General features: G+C 37.3%; 1 long non-coding RNA gene across 1 annotated transcript in view; it reads left to right on the top strand.

Annotated features, from left to right (window-relative positions):
• The window catches only part of LOC136374045 (uncharacterized), a 692,060-nt gene extending 675,858 nt beyond the window's left edge, over positions 1 to 16,202 (top strand). The window contains exon 2 of the long non-coding RNA XR_010745802.1: positions 16,105 to 16,202. This is a non-coding gene — a long non-coding RNA (uncharacterized lncRNA). The remainder of the gene's footprint in view (positions 1 to 16,104) is intronic.
• Positions 16,203 to 18,693: the final 2,491 nt, after the last annotated feature.

Raw genomic sequence — 18,693 nt, 5'->3', positions numbered from 1 at the left:
CTCCTTCTTATTGATTGTAGGGTCTGGAAGATCACTTTTTCCCATGGCCTATGAATGAACTTTTTATTATTGTCATGATGTCCTAAACCTTTGGAGAATAATAGCCTGATAAAAGGGACAAATAAAAATACACAAAGAAGTAGTTATCTCAATTGTACCATTCCTGGTTGTGGCTAATTACTGGTACTCTGAGAGCTGAGAGTAAACAAAATTAAATCTTCTGCTCATGGTTGCAAACTCAGTAGAATTTTAGGTAGGAGGGGGAAAAAATGGTGAGTCAATTTAGGCATGAACATATGAAGATCCTCATTAAAATGGAAACAGAGGAACATACTGCCAAAAGTATAAAACAAAACATGTTCCACACTTTATTATTGCTTAGCATCCAGCTGATCATGTCTTCTAATCAGTGAGAATTTCTTGCAATTTTTTGATATTTAAAATTCCCTTTTCTGTAATATTTGCAGTCACTATTGCCACATGCCAGTTGCCAAAACGTTTTTTAAGTATTTTTCCTCCATATATACACAGATATGGACACTGCTGTATCCTTCCACCTCTGCTGACCATCTCCTCACCAATAGCCTGGTTTTATTCTGTTGTAAGCTGGTCACCCTTTATGTGCTTTCCTAACCCGGGGTATCCTAATTCCAGTGGAGACCTGGAAATATCCTGAGCAGATTTAAACAAATCACATGGTAATGGAAAGAACACACAGAAAGCATATTAGTTGCAACTTCTGTGGTCACTGTCTTTACACAGAGATTATTTTCAGGTTTCTGTCAAATTATTTCCTTCTGTTTCTTTTGGGGGAAAAAAAACTGCATCAGTTTCTGCTGCCCATCTCGTGCTTGTCTCCAGCCTGGTTCCAGTGTTGCTGGTCCAGCAGTCTGGAGACACACAGTTAATGGCATCAGGGAGTTTGTGTGGCTGCAGAGTAAGTGATGCTGAGAGCAGCACCCATAGCATCACAGCCCTGGCTGCCTTGATTGCACCTTCCTGGTGATTTATTTTGTATATTTTTCTCCCAAGTGCACAGTGATCAATCTTTTTCATTGGCATTTTGGAGAGAAATCTCTCCATAGTTCCCTCAGGCAGGACAGGATGGGCACAGCAGTTGTACATATTTCATTGTTTCATTGTAATTTGGGTTCTCTAAAATGGAGTATTTTGACTTGAATTTTGCCCCTATATTCTGTCCTCTTAGAAATTCTTCTCATCTTTGGGTGTAAGTTGAAGTAATTGATTATGTGTTTATGGTTAAAGTTTGGGCTTATCAGGAAATTGGTATTGAATTGCTATTGTAATTGAACTACTGTAGTAGAACCACTAAATCTCCGATAGATATTGTGGTCCCTAAATATAATCTGCCCTTTGTTTGCCCTTTTTTTGTTGGGTTGGTTTTTTCCTAGGTTTTTTACATGACACAATTTTTTAATAGAAAACCACATAATTTTTGCTGCTTTTGGTTGGGGCAGTCAACCAAGCAACCTTGGTTCGTTGGTCTTCACCCACATTATCCCACATTCCATTTTAGCATCATTTTCTACTGTGGAATTCAGATCTGCCCCCCAAATAAGGTTATGAGAAACAAGAAGCTATTTGAGGCTGAGGCTCAAAGAGATCCATACATCAGGGAACCGGTGCAGAACCTTTGACTAGTTCTGTAAGTTCCTGATTGCACAACAAGAGAAGGTTTCATGCCTCTGGGTAGGGTTAGGGACACTGAGAGGTGAGCGAGGAGCTGCTTCAGGCTGTTCAAGGAGAAATCCTATTGCCTTTGATGTTTTGCTCTGAAATGAGCACAGGATGATGAAAGCTGAGGGCAAGGGCTGTGCACAGACTGAGGGGTGCATTGGCAAGTGCAGAGGTTTCAGTTTGACTGCACTGGAGTGCTTAGAGTTTTCTACTTCAAAAAACATTTGGGTTTTTTTTTGGTTTGGGGCGTTTTTTGGTTTGTTGTTTGGTGAGGGGTGGGATGGGTTTGTCACTTCTCTAATTTTACTTTGTATTTAAGTATGTCATGAGAACAGGTTAAAACATAGTGGAAAATTATATCTGCTGTTTATTTAATGAAACGTATCTACTCCTATTGACAGTATTCCTACAATGGAATTCAAGAAGATTTTGAAGCATTTAGCCTTTCAAAAAACAAAAATCTAAACTGCAGAACTTTTGCTTTGCTTTTCTGCTTTACACTCACATCAAAAGGGAATCTGACTCTTTCTCGTTTTGTGCCCTAACTGTATTCCAGCCTTTGTAGCAGTTGCATACTGATTACAGCATTTTTTTGCCCTGTCTGCATGGTCTTTGTCCCTTTGTCAAGTTTTGATAATTAATTTATACCAAGCTCTTAGCTACTCTGCCAAGGAACGTTTTTGATTACCTGAGCATGCAAATTATTCCTACTCTATATAGTGAGTTTCAAAAGAAAGAAAAAAGTCCAAAAGCTTTCAAAGCAACACTTTGTTGATATAATTTTATTATTTGATATTCTTCTTTATTATTGACACAATTAATTGTTTCTTTATGCTTTTTTCTTCACTTTATGGTCCTATTTTCTAGTTCATATGATATGCAGATAGTTTTTAGACTCTCTTTAGTACTGTCCCTAATTTTTTACTAATGATTGCCTTCTGTTATTGCTTCAAGACTCCAATTTTGACTTTTAAGATTGTACACTCTGCTCCTTGCCCTTTAACACCTCTCAGTGCTATGACAGTAGATTTTCTGCTAAAACACTTTTTTTTTTCACCTTTCGAAGTCTCTTTCCAGTGAAATTTAACATCCAAGTGTGGTCAATGAATACCTAAAATCTAATTCTGTTTTCTGCTTTCATCCTCAACTGGTTTTGTCCTTATGCTCCTCATGCCCTCAATCCTGTTCTGCACATCCTCTGCCATGCACTTCACTTGGCATCACAGCAAACACACTAAAGAGCTCCACGTCCCCCAAACAGTATGTTGCTTGTCTGTTTTTCTTCACCTCAACATCTGTTTCCATCAATTGAACCACAGACAGTATAAGATGTTTTTTTCTGAATTGACCAATTAAGTCAATTTATTAGCAAACACAGTTCATACAGTGATGTATCACTTAATCTCTAGAAAACAAAGCCACCTTTGTTGCCACAGCAAGTATTGTTGTCCTCTAGAGAGTCCAGGAGTTGGCCCAGGTCTGTATTGCACATGTAGTGTTAGATCAAGTGACAGTAACAGTTTTATTTTACTTTCTGAGAACTAGCACTGCATTAATTCACATTTCTTTTATAGCTGTCAGGAAGAGAACATTCTATTAATCTATTGATTTAGGAGGAAAGCAATATCTTCTCTTTGTTTATTAATTACTTTTGGAAAGGGAAATAAATTCTCATTTGCTGCTCCATTACTGAAAAGCACTTTAGAAAAAAATTACTCTAAATTTACAGAATGAAAAATTGTAATGAAAAAAATTCAAGCAAATTTCTGAAGAATTCTCCAATCAGAAAGCTGGAGTAACACTGCAGATTTATTAAAAGAATAAGGAAATTATGTTAAGCTGGTAGTTAAATACATTTGTAAATTCTAGTAGTGAAATACACTTGCAAATTTTTCAGAAGAGCACTTGCTGAGGTAGTAGAAAAACTTGAAGAAAGGGAACATGTGTTAGACCTATGGCAACAAGAATCAAAAGGATTGACCAAGAAATCAGAAATCAGCTTCAGCCCTGCTACCTGTGTCTGCTTCCAGCAGCAAAGTGACATCAGCAAGTGGGAGGAAAAGGAGGTGGAAAGATGGGTGCCAGTTTTTCAACTCCACAAGCTGTGCATGTAGTTTGATGGAAAATAATTTCAGCTCTGTTTCATTACAATCACTACAATCCTTCCTTATGTCCACTGGTGGTGTATCCTCATCTTTCTCTTGACTTTCTGCCTTTTCCCTGCTTGTCTTCTGAGAAGAGACATCCTTTCTCCTCTGCTCAGTTTCTGTTGGGGATTTCATAGGGTGGACATGTTCAGCTAATTGTTATTTTTAAATCCTACAGAAAAATTCTCTTTGAAGGGGTCATGCATCTCCTCCTGTTAACTGAAATATATGTATTAAATGCACATTTAACCAGACAGAAGTAAGCAGCAGAAACTCAAGAAGACAAAATAAACATCAACAACTACACCGACTTCTCCAGTTATTCCAGTTCCCCCCGATCTCTGAGACAGTTTGCTCTAATGATAATAAGACCATCAGTCCCAATCCACACTCTAGCAGATAGCAGGGAGCATGCACCTCACTGATCTCAGAGTGAAATTTTTGGTGCCTAGTAGGTCATGAACATCAAATGAAGATTTTCCCACTGCCAAGGCATTAGGGAAACTTCTCTTCTATGAAGGTTCCCTGGAGAGCAGAAAGGAAAGCTCACCTGGCAGCAGTTAGATGACTTTCTTGGAAAACAGGTGCATCACAAAATGAAATCTGCAAGAAATGAAATCTTTGTGAGCTCTGCCATTCACAGAAACAAATCTTGAAAATAAAGTATGAAAGTTGTTAAATTTAAAACTTCTCCAAGTTTGGATTGCTGTGCTGGCTGGAAGAAAGGAGAAAGAAAATTATCACAGAAGACTGTACTTTTTTCTACCTCAATTTGCTGTGCTTCTTATTCTTACCGTGTATCACAACCCTGCATTTACCTCCCTCTGGGACATTTCTTTAAAAAAATACCTTCCCAAAGGAGAATAGTGATTAAATCTTACAACCCTGTCACATATAATGAAAATGGAAGGGCTGAGAATTGAACTGGGTCTATCAGGCTCAGGTCCTACACTTTCCAGGGCAAATTTAAAAGGGAATATAATATTTTTTTTTGGAGAGCAATGTTGGCAAGTGTATTTCAATTGGGATTTTTTTGTTGTATGTTTTTCCTCTTCTCCTTCTCCTTGTGTGTGTGTGTGTATGGGCTTTTTATCTATATGCAGGATTGTTGTCTTTTTGTTGAAATCATTCCCAGAAACATATTTCAAGAAAATACATGAGTGGAACTGATTTATGACTAGTAATCAGCTAAAATAGAAAACATAGAATTTCTAACTTGTATAGTTTCAGTCATTTTGTGAACACTGTGTCATGGGATGGTCAAAAAATGCACAGACTTGTGTGCCAGCTTTTAGGATGTCTGTGTTGAATGATTTCCAGATATTAAAATAATGATATAGGAAAGAATATAGATTTCTTCTGTAATGAGCTTCACTTAAGGCTTTCTCCAGTACAGTCCACCCAAGTGAATAAGTACAAAACACAGCAGAACACAGTGTATATTCCCAGATCTGGAAAGTAGAAGAATGGAATATCTATGAGACGTCATCTCTTATTAGCCAAATGCTGCAACGTGCTGTTCTGCCCTACCTCTGAAGGACACAATAAAACTCACCTTGATGTCACTGAGAATCTCCACCACTTATCTCAAATGAGGGACAGGTTAGGGTGGCACATCTTATTGCACCAATGTGTTGGGTCAGTCTCTGCTTACGAGAAGAAATTACCTCAAGTATTGTCACTTATATTAAGAGAAACGTCTTCACTGAGAGGGTGGTCAGGCATTGGAACAGGTTGTCCAGGGAAGCGGTGATATCACCATACCTGAAAGTGTGCTAAAGGTGTACGGAAATTGTACCTGGGGACACAGTTTATTGGTGAACATGGTTAACAGATGGAAATGATGATCTTAGAGGTCTTTTTCAATAGAAACTATTCTATGGTTTGAGAGACAGACTGATTTTAGTTGGGGGGGGAGGGTTTGAACAGGAAGAGAACAGTAAAGAGATCTATTTACTAAGATCAGGTCACAAAGTCATCAAAACAACTGAAAAATGTTGAAGTACAGAATCTCAAATGTGTTAGACTTCATAATTCCAAGAGAAGTAGCCAAGAAAATAGGAGAACCCTTTGACAAACATTTGTATGCCTCACTAGGATATGGAGGAGTGAAAGGAGTAGATAAAGGAACTGCACTGCTAAAGCTGTGTAGTTATACAGAAGATACAGAAGATGAAATATTCTTTTCCTTCCAGTCTCCTTCAGATGCTAGAAAAACGGTAGATGGCCCAGAACTAAGGTAAGGAAAAACAGTAGCAAAACTGACATCAATTTCACTGATTACCTATGCAGAGGACTTAAAGTGAAGTCAATTCAAAATTGCTCCTGAGCTTTTACAGTAATGAAACAGAATGTGCAAAGAAAGACTGAGATCATGAGAATAAAGACTTACAGCGTCTTTCTGTCTCCTACCATAACCTGCAGAAGTCAAACAATGTTTCAGGTTAAAACATACTCTATTATGACATTTGCATTGATTTTCATATTAATTCGTGACATCGCCCAGCCAATGTACCATGGTATTCTCCATTACATTAATCTTTATCATTTAAGAGACTTGCATTTAGCAATTACGATACTGTTATGAGGTAAAGACAGTCTTATGTGGCATCCATAAGACATCCAGAATATCCACACTGAACAGAGAATGAACTGCAGCATGAAGGAGCAGATTCCCAAGTCTTCTAAGGTGCTAGCATGCTCATTATCCATCGAAGTGGGGATCTAGTCCTAAATTAGATGCTCTGAGTAAAGAAATCCATATCTCAATATGGAGTAAGATTCACCTTCCCACCTTCTAAATATCAGTTTTCTAACCTAAGCTAGTAGTCAGCAGTCTCTTTCTTATCTATTTTCCTTTATTCTATAATTTAGCATAATTCAACTTCACAATGAAAAGAAAAAAAAATACTGGTATGGGCATAGCTGCTCTACAAAGATGCATTTTCAGAGAAGCTTGGACATTCATTAGGGGAAAAAGCTTTGATTGGTGGAGAGTTCAAGGAATTTAATCCTGTCTTCGTCACAAACAGTTTGGGGTTTTTGTTTGTTTGTTTTTTATCATCTTCTGCTGCAAAGTCAGTTATTTTCAAGGACACAGTTGGGTCAGTCCAAGCTACTATATCTCTAGGGAGCATCTAACAATTTCTCTTTTAGTGGTCAATAGCATTATCTTCATTTGACTTTGGATGATTTTTTTTTTTTTTTTTTTTTTTTTTGTCTCTGGACCAGGTGTAGGGATTCAGGTTCTGGTTTAATTGTAAATGTCTCAGGTTAGCAGTGGTGCTGTGATAATACTGCATTACCCAAGTCTATCTGCTTTTTTGCGTTAAACTGATATATATTGGAATTCTGTGATATTACTTAATTTTAATTGTTGTTCAACTGTTCAGCAGATAAACAGCTGTTCTTTTCTCCCAAGTGGAATAATGATAAACTAAAGCAGTTTATGCTTATCTCCTAGTGTGGCTTTGGATTTAGCTAACTACTTCCAGGTGTCTGTTATCTACCTACAGTATAGACAAGTGTCTATCTGTATGCTAGGTATTTGTAATTTCAGCAAATGAAGCGACAGTCATTGCAAGCAACAAGATACAATTCATGTGTCTAAGTGCAGGAATCATTATAATTTCTGATACTGAAATCATCTGCCTATCACAGATACATGAGAGATCTTCACCTTTCTGGAATGGCTGCTTGAGACCAGGTGGGATAGCCCAGAACATCTCTACTAGTTGCCCAAGTCACAGCTCATAAGATGACTGCCAAGGACTCCAGGGTGTTATCTTGTTCACACAGTTTGGACTGTGCTTTAGGAGATGAATACCAAGTCCACAGAGTGTATAGTCTTGATCTCCAGGGAATGAGGGTTTAACACCTTTTCTTCATCTGGAACCAGATGGTCTTTAAGGCCCCTTCCAACCTATATTAATTCTATATAAATGTTGCATGTGAACACTGCATGTGAACACCTAATTTGGGATATCTGATATCTCCAGTTTCCATGAGGTCTTTTGACTTACACAAAAAAAAGATATAGAAATATTCAGTGTGTCTTTTTAACTACCTCAGCTCCACAAACATGCAAAAGTACATATTTCAACATGGTAAGCTTCTATATGATAAAAATGAAGTCTGGAAGGCTCCTGCACTTTTGACTTCTAGAGGAAACATGATAAGTAGGATAGAAAATCCCAGCCACTTTCAGCATACTTTAAAGAGAATGATATCTAAATATTTTCTGGGAAAAAAATGTTCAAATCAAAACATACTGATTGTATCCAAAGTTTGTGCTATTCAGCCAAGTGCAAATACTAACCTTCAAAATCATAGAAAACACTTTTAAAGTTTAATTGTGCCCTACTTGGATCTCATTGACCTGTTGTTTCTTGTTGCCTCCTTTCTCACTGAAGAGATGACCTTAACTGCAGATCGTAAAATTAAGCATATGATGGGCATAATTAAATCACAGAATCATAGAATAACTTTGGAAGAAAAAGACATTAAAAATTATGTTAGTTCCAGCCTTCCTGCCATGGGCAGGAACACCTTCCACTAGACCAGGCTGCTCAAAGCCCAGTTCAAGGTGGCCTTGAACAAAACCAAAGCAGGGGCACCCAAACTTCTCTAATTAAGTGGCACTTCTATAACTGTTTTGTTATTTTGTTCAATCAAAACCCTTACTGCGGCCTGAAGAGAGGTGAGAGGAGTGATGAAGTTGATTAAATGCATAGATGGGGGCCCCTGCTGAGATCACAATTTACCAGTACTTGTTATGTTTTCCTGTTCACCAACTAATTAAGAAACCACTTCAGCTGATCTCCAGCCCTGGAAAGGCTTATTGAGGTAGGAGATGAATCCAGAACATGCACAGACATGTATTCAAAATCCTTTTGAATAGAACAGTGAACAACAATCAATAAATTTGCAATAGGACTGGACATTACACCAGAAATTATAAAAGAGGGAATGTACATTTCTGTGAAAGTCACTGGGTACCAGGATGCTGTTTCTAACTTTCAAAGACTCAGACAGGTCAAGAGTACCTAATAAATCATCTCTTCTTTAGTCCTGACAAACTTGAAGGAAGAATTCAGGCTAGAACTTCCACGGCGTGAAAAAAACAGAGCAGATTCTCTATGATTTATTTCAGCTGGATTGTCTGTTTTTCCAATCTGCACTGGTTAACCGGCTAGGTACCACTTTCTTCTTTCTTTTTCCTTTGATCTTTTAAGGCTGTGAAGCCTTTATATTCCTTTGCTAATGGTTTTCGATATATTTTTGTTGATTTGTTTTTTTGTTTCTGTTGTTGTTTTTCTAGGGAATAAATACTCATAGCTCAACAGAGATGCTGGTAATTTTAATCTAAGCTATTTGTATAATTGTTTCCCTCCAGCTGTGCAAAAGTCTCCCCAATAGTGTTAGGTAAACACAGAACCTATTGGAAATCATTGGCCTTCTTTCCATCACTGGCTCTAAACAGCAGCAGTGAGGAGCCCATGAAGAGCCAGGCAGAGGCTGGCACAAATAAACAGAGGAAGTTAAAGACCTCTCCCTCTATTCTGCAACAACACACCTATCTATCTCTGCTGCAAAGCTTGCTTCTTCAAGTAAGCATGCTGACGTTTACATTACCTTGCCACCTCACCTATCCCTCCTGATGCCTATCTGCTCCTATGCTCCATGCTTTCAAAATCCTGTGTTGTAAGCCCTCTGAGGTGGCATTTGTTGTTTTGTTGCATGCTCATACAGAGGCTTGTACAATGGGGCTTTAAAGCATAGCTCTAGTTTCTAGGCACTAAGAGAATAATAATAAACAATATTAAAAGCTGTAGCAGCAGCAATAAAACATGCCTTTATAGGGGTTAGCTTGATGTATAGCTAACAAATCATTTAAGCTTTTAAATACATATATATATAAATAAATAGCAACAATAAATAAGATGAAACTGCAGCTTGGAGAGAACTCTTATGGCTGTTAATTTTTTTCCCCTACTTATCTTCCTTCTGCATAAGGGATAATAAGTTTGCATTTCGAATTCCAGACAGTCGATCTCTCCGCAATGACAGTTTTGCTATAATTCTCCCAATTTCAAGCTCCCCTTTAAAAAGGTAACTGTAAATGACATCCAGGCCATTTTTGCAGTCATCGGCAGCTGACTCAGTTGATTCATTTCCACAGATTTAAGTTGTTGTGTGCGTAGTCAATCCCCCTGGATAAAGGCTGCTTCCCCATATCAAATGGCTTGTGCAGCCCCCACATTCTAACTTTAAAATAAGCATAAAAGCTAAGGTTTTTAGGGTCCGTGTCATCACTCCAGCCCAGCTCTTGGGAGGGAGTTAGACACCACTTGCAAAATCTCTTCAGGAGTTTTCATAATGGTTGTTACATCAGAAACACAAGAATATACAGAAACAAGATGTGGATTAGCTCTTTTTTTCCTTTGGAGAATCACGTGTGTATTGGTCATCAAATAATTTTGAGCTAAGCATTGATATCATCCAAGAGCTGACCTCTGCTAAGTAAAAAAATAATTATGACTCACTAGTTTGATATGATAAACCACTGGCCAGTGCTACTCATGTTAGCTCCCTCAATATGTTCCTTGCTATTTTTATAAGTATTAGCTAACAGGAATTTCCTCCACTAGAATCAAGAAATATTACTGTGTACAACATATTTACATTTTAAAGACTCTGTTTGGTCAACCTAATATTGCTATACATATGTTGAGTTTGTTCAAATTCCAAAAATGGCAAGCAGACATTATGAAATGAGAATAATCCCTAAAAGAGCTGAGACTGTTTAGTCTAGAGACCAAAAGACTGAAGGAAAACAGGATAATCATCTCCAAATATGCAGAAAAGACTTCAAAGAGACAAGGAGTAAAACATTCTCTTTGCCCTCATTGAATATAGTTAGAAGCAAAGGCTTCAACTGCATCAGAGAGCTCTGGGTGAAACTGCTGGGAGAAATTTTTAAAAGGAAAACACAACACCAGACTAAAAATTGCTTAGGGGTCTGCAGCATCTTCCCCTGAGGCTTTTCCAAAAATCCCAAATGAAGACCAGCAAAGGGTTTTTGTGCTCTCTGCATTGGCTATCAAAGAAGAATGTATAGACACTCCTGTTTTTCACATTGTTTTCTATTAATCTGTCCTTTTCTCAGTTTTCCCACTGACACACTTTCCACACTGTTTCAAAATACCAGTAAAGCTGAGAAATTTAGGATGAAGTTTCTTTTCTGGAAGTATATTTTTGCTAAACTTTCTGTAGGTAGATATTTCATCATGAGACTACTGGTCTAGATCAAAAGTCAGGTTTTATTTTGTAAAGAGTGTATTTACAGAAAACACAGCAGTTCTGCCTTTAGGTATCTTGAAAATAGCCCAACAGTAGTCCTAATGAGTAATGCTGGGTAAGAAGCTATATTTGTACCAAGGAGAAGAAAAATATAGCCACAGTTCTGCTATGGCTTCTGCTGCTTCTGCTGTTGCTGCTTCATAAGACTATTGCACATTTGTGCACCTACTGTATGTCCTAATTTTTAAATATATAAAATTTGCAGGTAACAGCCTAGAGACAAAAGTAATAAGTGTAATGGTTAGCTGAACTTTATGGTGCCCATAATTTTTCTTGCTAGAATCAGAATCTTGGTGTTTACAACAATGCCAAGGCAACTTTCTCATGCCGCTGTTGTGATGTCACACTAACTTCTGCTGACATTTACATGGTTGGTAAATGTGCTGCATGAAGGGAAAATAACCTCACCTCTGAAAATGAAAACCACAGGAACACATTTTTGTCGTGATATTTTATCTACAGGTATAGCTCTAAGCTCTCTCAGGTCTCCTCAAATAAAGCTGATTTCATGTGATAGCCCTTTTAAAGAAATTTCACTTAAGTAGATTAATTTGCATTTTAAAGAAGGGTGTAGGAGGTAGCAATTAAAGATGAAATTCTTAGTTAAATTTGTTCCTTTTCACAATGTCTTAAACCCTTTTTCCTAATATCTAACTTCTGTTTTACCATTCCTCCCTCCCATTTGACTCAAAACCAAATAAACTCAGAAATAATTCCTTGACCTGATAATTGTGCCAGTTAAACTGCAAGGCTTTATGCTGTGGTAAATGCAATGAGAATAAAAAAAAAAAAATTAAAAAAAAACCTCACCCAAAGTTAAATTATAAGTGCATGTCTCTAATACTCTGTGTCTCTGCCTAGACGTTTAGTTTTTCATCCCTGCTATCTGTATTGCGATGACCTTGCTTTGGGAGCTGTATCATGCTCCTGTAGCAATACCATGACATTCTATACTCTAGGTGTGGCATCTATGTAGATAACAAACCTGAGTGGACACTGGCTCACAGTTTTCTGGGAGGAAATTTTAACTTTTTTACTCTAACGTTTCTTCTACAATTAGCATATTCAAATGGCAACACCTGCAAGTGAAAAGAAAAATTGACTCAATATATTTATTACCAGGAAGCTTTTGATAAAAGACTTAAGGTTTTATATAATGTTTCAAGTCGAGATAAACCATGCCTCAAAACTAAACTTGAAAGCACATACTGTAAGTTAAAGTTACAGTGAAACATCAGCTTATCCTGTTTGGGAGTTTTAAATGTGTCACTTAGTCCAAGTTTCTTGATCTCAAGGTGGGGTTACATGGAAAACAATACTGTAGGGAGCAACCACAATATATTTCAGGGCATGAAATTGCCAACATTGCTGAGACATTCTTTCTTTTACTCAGCTCAATATGTACTGGATAATTCATAGGAAGAAATATTTTGCAACTCCTTCAAATAGTCAGGATTTTAAATCATGAGCTATCATAAAAAATTGACTACTTTTCTCTTAGTAAGAGACTACTTTGCCTCATTCTGCTGTGAGTCATGCTTGGATGATTTGAATTCTGTTGTGTTTAACAAGATTCAGACAATTCATTTTCTCTCAAGATGATAAAATGGATACAATGTCATTTATGGTTGTAATTCTCTTTCATAATTTTGCTCAGCAATATTTTTTTAGTGGAATGTTCATTGAAAATGGAACCATTACATGTAATGTAAACATTTCTGAATTGAGATGTTAACATTTAAAAATTGCCTCATTTCTCTTTAATGTGTTTTGCTGTTTTTCTTGCCTAATTATCATTCTTTTCAATATTTATGTTAACATGACCTTTCTCTGACTGAATGGCTTTAAGTGCTTCTCAAGTACTTATAGCATCATGATTTTTAAATTAAATTATGTTGTTGCAGAAGAAATTGCAATGCAGCCCACAGAATAGCAGGGAAAGGAGCAAGTTTCTGTTAGTCCCAGAATATGAACGCAGTGATAGTGTTTATTTGTTCACTCTTTGAATCAATGTAACTGTATCAGAGGATATATGACTTTGTTTCTTGTTCATGATTAGAAGCATTCCAGTAAATTTAATGCTGGTCAAAATCGTCAGATTGAATAGCCATGAAAGATTGTTTAATATTGTAAAAAGTTTATTACTTTTATTTATTATTCCTTCATCCTGCTGACAGAATAAAAATTACACCACAGATTCTGTTTGCCCATGGGAAAAGATCACAGGAACACAGGCAGTAAGATTTGGCTTCACATCTTGAATTTTCAGGTCAATGTTATTATTCCACAGCCAAAACCTACTCTTTTGAAATCTGTAGTCTAGGGCTACAGTGTGTGCAATAATAAGCAAATGCAGAATTTTCTTGTAAACAGTGTGAGATGTTTACTTTGATTTTCTGCATATCTTTCAGTGCATGTGTTCTGTTTGTCTAGAATTTAAGAGTAAAGACCAGACTATCAACTTTCACTGGGAAACCTGTTACTGTATTACCAGTCTTCCCAAATATTTTTTCTCTTATCTTCACCCTAAAAAAAAAGGGAAATTCTTCTCAGTCCTTCCACTGTTCTCCATTTAGATGACAATTAATAAGAATATGATGAGCTGAAAGACATGAATGACACACGTCAAGGGAGAAAGAGGGAACAAATAAATCACTGAAAATAAAATCAAATGAGATGCAGATATTTAATATTTAACTTTTGAACATTGAAAGATGTGACCAAAATTAAAGACAAAATAAGACTGAAGGAAAAGAATAGATGTTAAAAACTTCCTTAAAATGGGACATTAAAACAAACCAAACCAAACCAACAAACAAACAAACCAATCAGAAATAGCTTGTAAATCGTAGCAAAAAGAATCAGGTAAACTGGAATTGAAATAGCCATTAATTAACAAAAATTTTATGTACTCATCTCACTCTTTAATTCCATTTGACATATAAAATGTCAAATAGAAAAAAAAGGAACTGTGAGCTAACAGTCAATTAGTTCAGATAACTTAGTCCACAAGTGTCCCACAGAACAGAACCTAATCCAGAAGAATGCTGAGTCTTCAAGCTTTTTCGACCTCAATGGCTGAGCAATTGGGAATGGTCTGACACTGTACTTTGTGCAGAGCTTGCTCAGGCTGAGTTCCTCAGTGGAATTAAGGAGGAAGGGGATTTTTCCCGTGTACACAAAATGCATGTAGTCTGTTGTTGATTGATTTTTCTCATATTTTAAGAAGGTAGAAAATAAAAAAGGGAACTAGTTGCAAGGTCAGGAATAAGTCAGGAAGGTCAGGATCTTAAGGCAAGTTGCTATAGACAAGTAGTGTGTATGGGTATTCAAGAATATGACGACAAAAACAAGCATGACATTCCTAGAATCATAAATTTTTAAGGTTGGAAAAACTTTTGTGATCATCAAATCCAGCCATCAAGATGGCACCACCATCATGTTCACCACTAAGCCATATCCCAAAGCACCCACGTGTCTTTTGAACACCTCCAGGGGTGGTGGACCACATAACCTCCCTGAGAAGGCTGTTCAAAAACCTCACAACTCTTTCCCTGAAGAGATTTTTCATGTATCTAATCTAAACCTCCTATGGTACAATTTGTGGACCTTTCTTCTTATCCTCTTTTTTTTCCCAGCATTGGAGGAACTTGTCTTGGCCAACAAATTTCTATTGAGAATCTTGTGTCAGTGGCATAATACAGCTTTTCCAACACCCTATCCCTCCTTCCTGGACATCAGGCTTGGCCAGGTAAACTTTAATACTTGGTGTTCAGAGAGGATGCTCTAAAGATTGGCAAGATATAGGGGAGCCCTCTCTGGGACATGTTCCAGTGGAGTTAAACAAGACAGGGTCACTGCCAAGAGCTTTGGAAAAACAGAACAAAAAGAGGCAAAGGGAAAAAGGAGAGAGAAATAGAGAGTGCAATCACAATCTTTTTTTTTTTTTTTTTTTTTTTTTTTTGTGGGGAAGATGTCAAACTGTCATGTTAGTCTCTGCTGAGGTTCTGAGCATGAACAGTTGCCAGGGTAACTGTTGTGCCAAGCCTCAGCACTTATGTATTTTTTCCATTGATAATTGCTAATGTGAACAAGTGCTGGCTTGCACTTTACACCTGCCTGCCTTGTAACTCTACTTTAATTGGATGTGCCAAGATTGAGGAAAAAGTAATCTGCCCTTTCAAGACAAGTGACAGATAGATGAAGTGTTGCTTAGGCCTTTACTGCAACAATTTTGCTGACAAAATTACCATGAATTGTCTTCCCTCAGTGCACATATACTGCCTTTGTTTATGGAATCGAGAGTTTAAGCTTCAAGGTTCATTATAAGTAATTATGCCATAAAGTTTTCAGGAATATCTTGGTGCTATGTGGCAAAATTCTGCTTTTACCCTAGAATTCAGAGTGTTTCATTTTACAAGCATATATGAAAACAGTTTTCCAAAGGGATGTAGAAAAAATGAGGAAATCTCCAATAACAGTATCATCCCTACATTTATGTGTATATATAAAACTCTTAAAAAAGTAGTTCTAAGGAAAACTTCTAGAGAATGAATAGGGACAAGTTTTTTAAAAATTCTTCTGCTGATAGTTTGTTCCACAACCTCAGAAGTGATGTGGAACTTTGGAGGGATCAGTTTTTGAATATCCTGTTCTAGATATTCTGAAGACTGAGAGGGAACAGCAGCATCTTACATTCCTTAATAAGCTGCCCTGAAAAAATTCAGGCTAAAAGCCAAAGAATTCAGGGATCACATAGTTTTTTCCAGGACCACCATTTCCTTAACTGTACAGTCTCTATCCATATTCTGGACTACACTACAAAATTCTATGAATAAGGTTTAATTCACTACTAAGCTACACAAGACTGTCCCAAAAGACATAGAAAATCTATTAGAGGGCTCTCTTTTTTTTTTTTTTTTTTTTTTTTTTTTTTTTTTTTTTTTTTTTTTTTTTTTTTTTTTTTTTTTTTTTCTTCTTGATCATCAGGAGATTACAGCCTTTCTATGTTTTTTATTTTCTTTTCAGAGCTGGGTCAAGCCTGGCCTGCTCCATTGCTTAGTGCATTCATTGTGTGTAACTGTCTTTCTTTGATGCTGATTTCCTAGTGCACTTATATGAAGTTTCCCGAAACCAATATGCCAGAGCAAATTAATATATGAATAATACATGGTGCTTATTTTAGCAGCTTTCATCAGAAGACCTCAAAGAACAGCATGAAGGATAGCAAGGAGATTGCCTTATACATTCCAAGAAGGAAATACTGTGATGTTGCACTCCTTACCTAAAATTGCACCATCAAGGAGGGTAGAATAGGAGAAAACAATCCTACTTGACCAAAAATATCCTAAAAGTTAGACAGGGTCAGATATATCAGTAATTCTGATTGCATAACCTGACTTCATTCTGAGTGGTGCCGAAAGTTTCATATGCATCTGTTTGCTTGTGTAGGACTGATGGAGGATTAAAAGGTTACAGTGTAAGGCAGAACACAACTCGCCAGTCCAACCCACCAAGCTGCTTGGCAAGACAGAGAAATAGAAGTGAAAATATTGAAATCTCAAACGTACTCCATAAAGCACTATGAGTGTTAGATAGGCCTTTCATATCCAGAAACACAGTAGACTCAGAGGAATGCTGTTTTTGTTTAGATATTTAGGTTAAAAGCTTAAAAAAATGGAAGCTGCTGAAACTGCCCAGGAGAGCAGGGGATTTCAAACACCTTATTTAGGATTCTTTTAATCCATATTTTCAGTGATATTAATTTACCTATGTAATTTCCCTGTGAGATAGATTCATGAGGCTAAATTCTCTCTTGTACTTCGACTTGGTCACAGTGTCATGGACATGAGAGAATTTGAAAGTACACAGAAGCAAATGGGAGTACCATGTGGTTACCATAGTTGATAAGCCCCAGCTATAATGAAGTATCAGCTGGATGAGATTTTATTAGTGTCTGCTGCACCTACGTATATAATGTGTATAAAGTGTGTAATGTCAGGCTAGGGGTTAGTAGTGCTGACCAAAGTTTAGGAGCTCATCAGAACACTTTCCAATGTCATCAGAAAGAAATTTGATTCACTCTTCAGTGAAAAAATTGACCTAGATTTTCAGCTTCACTACAGAGATGCTTATAGAAGCATCTGTAATGGAGTTTATCCACAATGATTGTGACTAAACTGTAGCAGAAAAAGTATAACATTTTGGAGAACTCCAATGCAATAGCAAGTGTTGGTCTAACGATGAAGAAAAATAAATCGCAGTATCAAGTTTAGTAAACAGATTATTTTAATTTGCATGACAATGAGATAAAAAGTTATGATCTTTTAAAATCTGCATTATGAGCAAAATCACATTGGATGTTTTAGAGTGGTCAATTTTAATTTTACTTCACAGTCTACAAATCTGAAAACATCACAGCAGAGATAACAGAAAAACAGATGTGTTCTTTCTTTGCCATTTAGTAGAAAAAAGTGGCTCCCTGGAGATGTATGATCCATTTAGTTTTCCAAAGAAAAGTAGGAAAATAAAACTAGGAGCAGACCAGGAAAATGTACTTCTTAGAAACATTCTGGCTGCCTGGGGCTGATATCTGCCATTTATCCAATATCATGATGCAAAAAATTGTATCTCAGCCTGTGTCAATAATAGTGCAGGCAGTGTGACCATGGAAGTCATTGTCTTGTTACACTTGGCATTGTGAGGCTGCAGCTCAAGTACTAGTTAAGCTTTGAGCCCCCCACTTCAAAAAGGACATTGAGGTGCTGGAGTGTGTCCAGAGAAAGACAACAAACCTGGTGAAGGATCTAGAAAACATGTATTTTGAAGAGCAGCTTAGAGTGCTGGAGTTCTATAGTCTGGGAAAGAGGAGGCTCTGGGGGACCTCATTGCTCTCTAAAACTGCCTGAAAGGAGGATGAAGTGATGTGGGGTTTATCTCCTGTGCTGTGTTTTAAGTGAAAAGTTGAGAGGTAATGGCCTTAAGTTGCACCAGGGGTGTTTCAGGCTAGATATCAAGACAAAAATTAACTGAAAGAGTGATTTGGCATCGGAATAAATTTCTGGAGGCAGTGGTGTGGTCACCAACTCTGGGAGTGTTCAAGAGGTGTCTGGATGTGGCACTTGGGGATCTGGGCTAGGGGTGATTATGGTGTTGCTGCGTTGGCAGTTGGACTAGATGATCTTGAAGATCTCTACCAACCTTGATGATTTTGTGTTCAAGGCCAGGTTGGATGGGAGCAGCCTGGAGCAATCCAGATTGGATTTGAGCAACCTGGTCCAGTGGAACACATTCCTGCCCATGGCAGAGGATTTGAACTAGGTATTAATTATGTCCCTTGCAACTCAAGCAGTTCTGTGATTCTGTGATAAGAAGATAGGATGATGTCCCTATTGAGATGTTAAGATACATCACAAAGTCAAGAAAGTTTATCAGCTGGGGTTGCAGCCATGGTGAGAAATATGGGGCAAGTATTTCCTGGCTTCTC

The sequence above is a fragment of the Sylvia atricapilla genome, chromosome 2 (genome assembly GCF_009819655.1).
Source record: "Sylvia atricapilla isolate bSylAtr1 chromosome 2, bSylAtr1.pri, whole genome shotgun sequence".
Taxonomy (NCBI): domain Eukaryota; kingdom Metazoa; phylum Chordata; class Aves; order Passeriformes; family Sylviidae; genus Sylvia; species Sylvia atricapilla.
The sequence above is the reverse complement of the archived record's forward strand: the minus strand, read 5'-3'. Positions and strand labels throughout refer to the sequence as shown.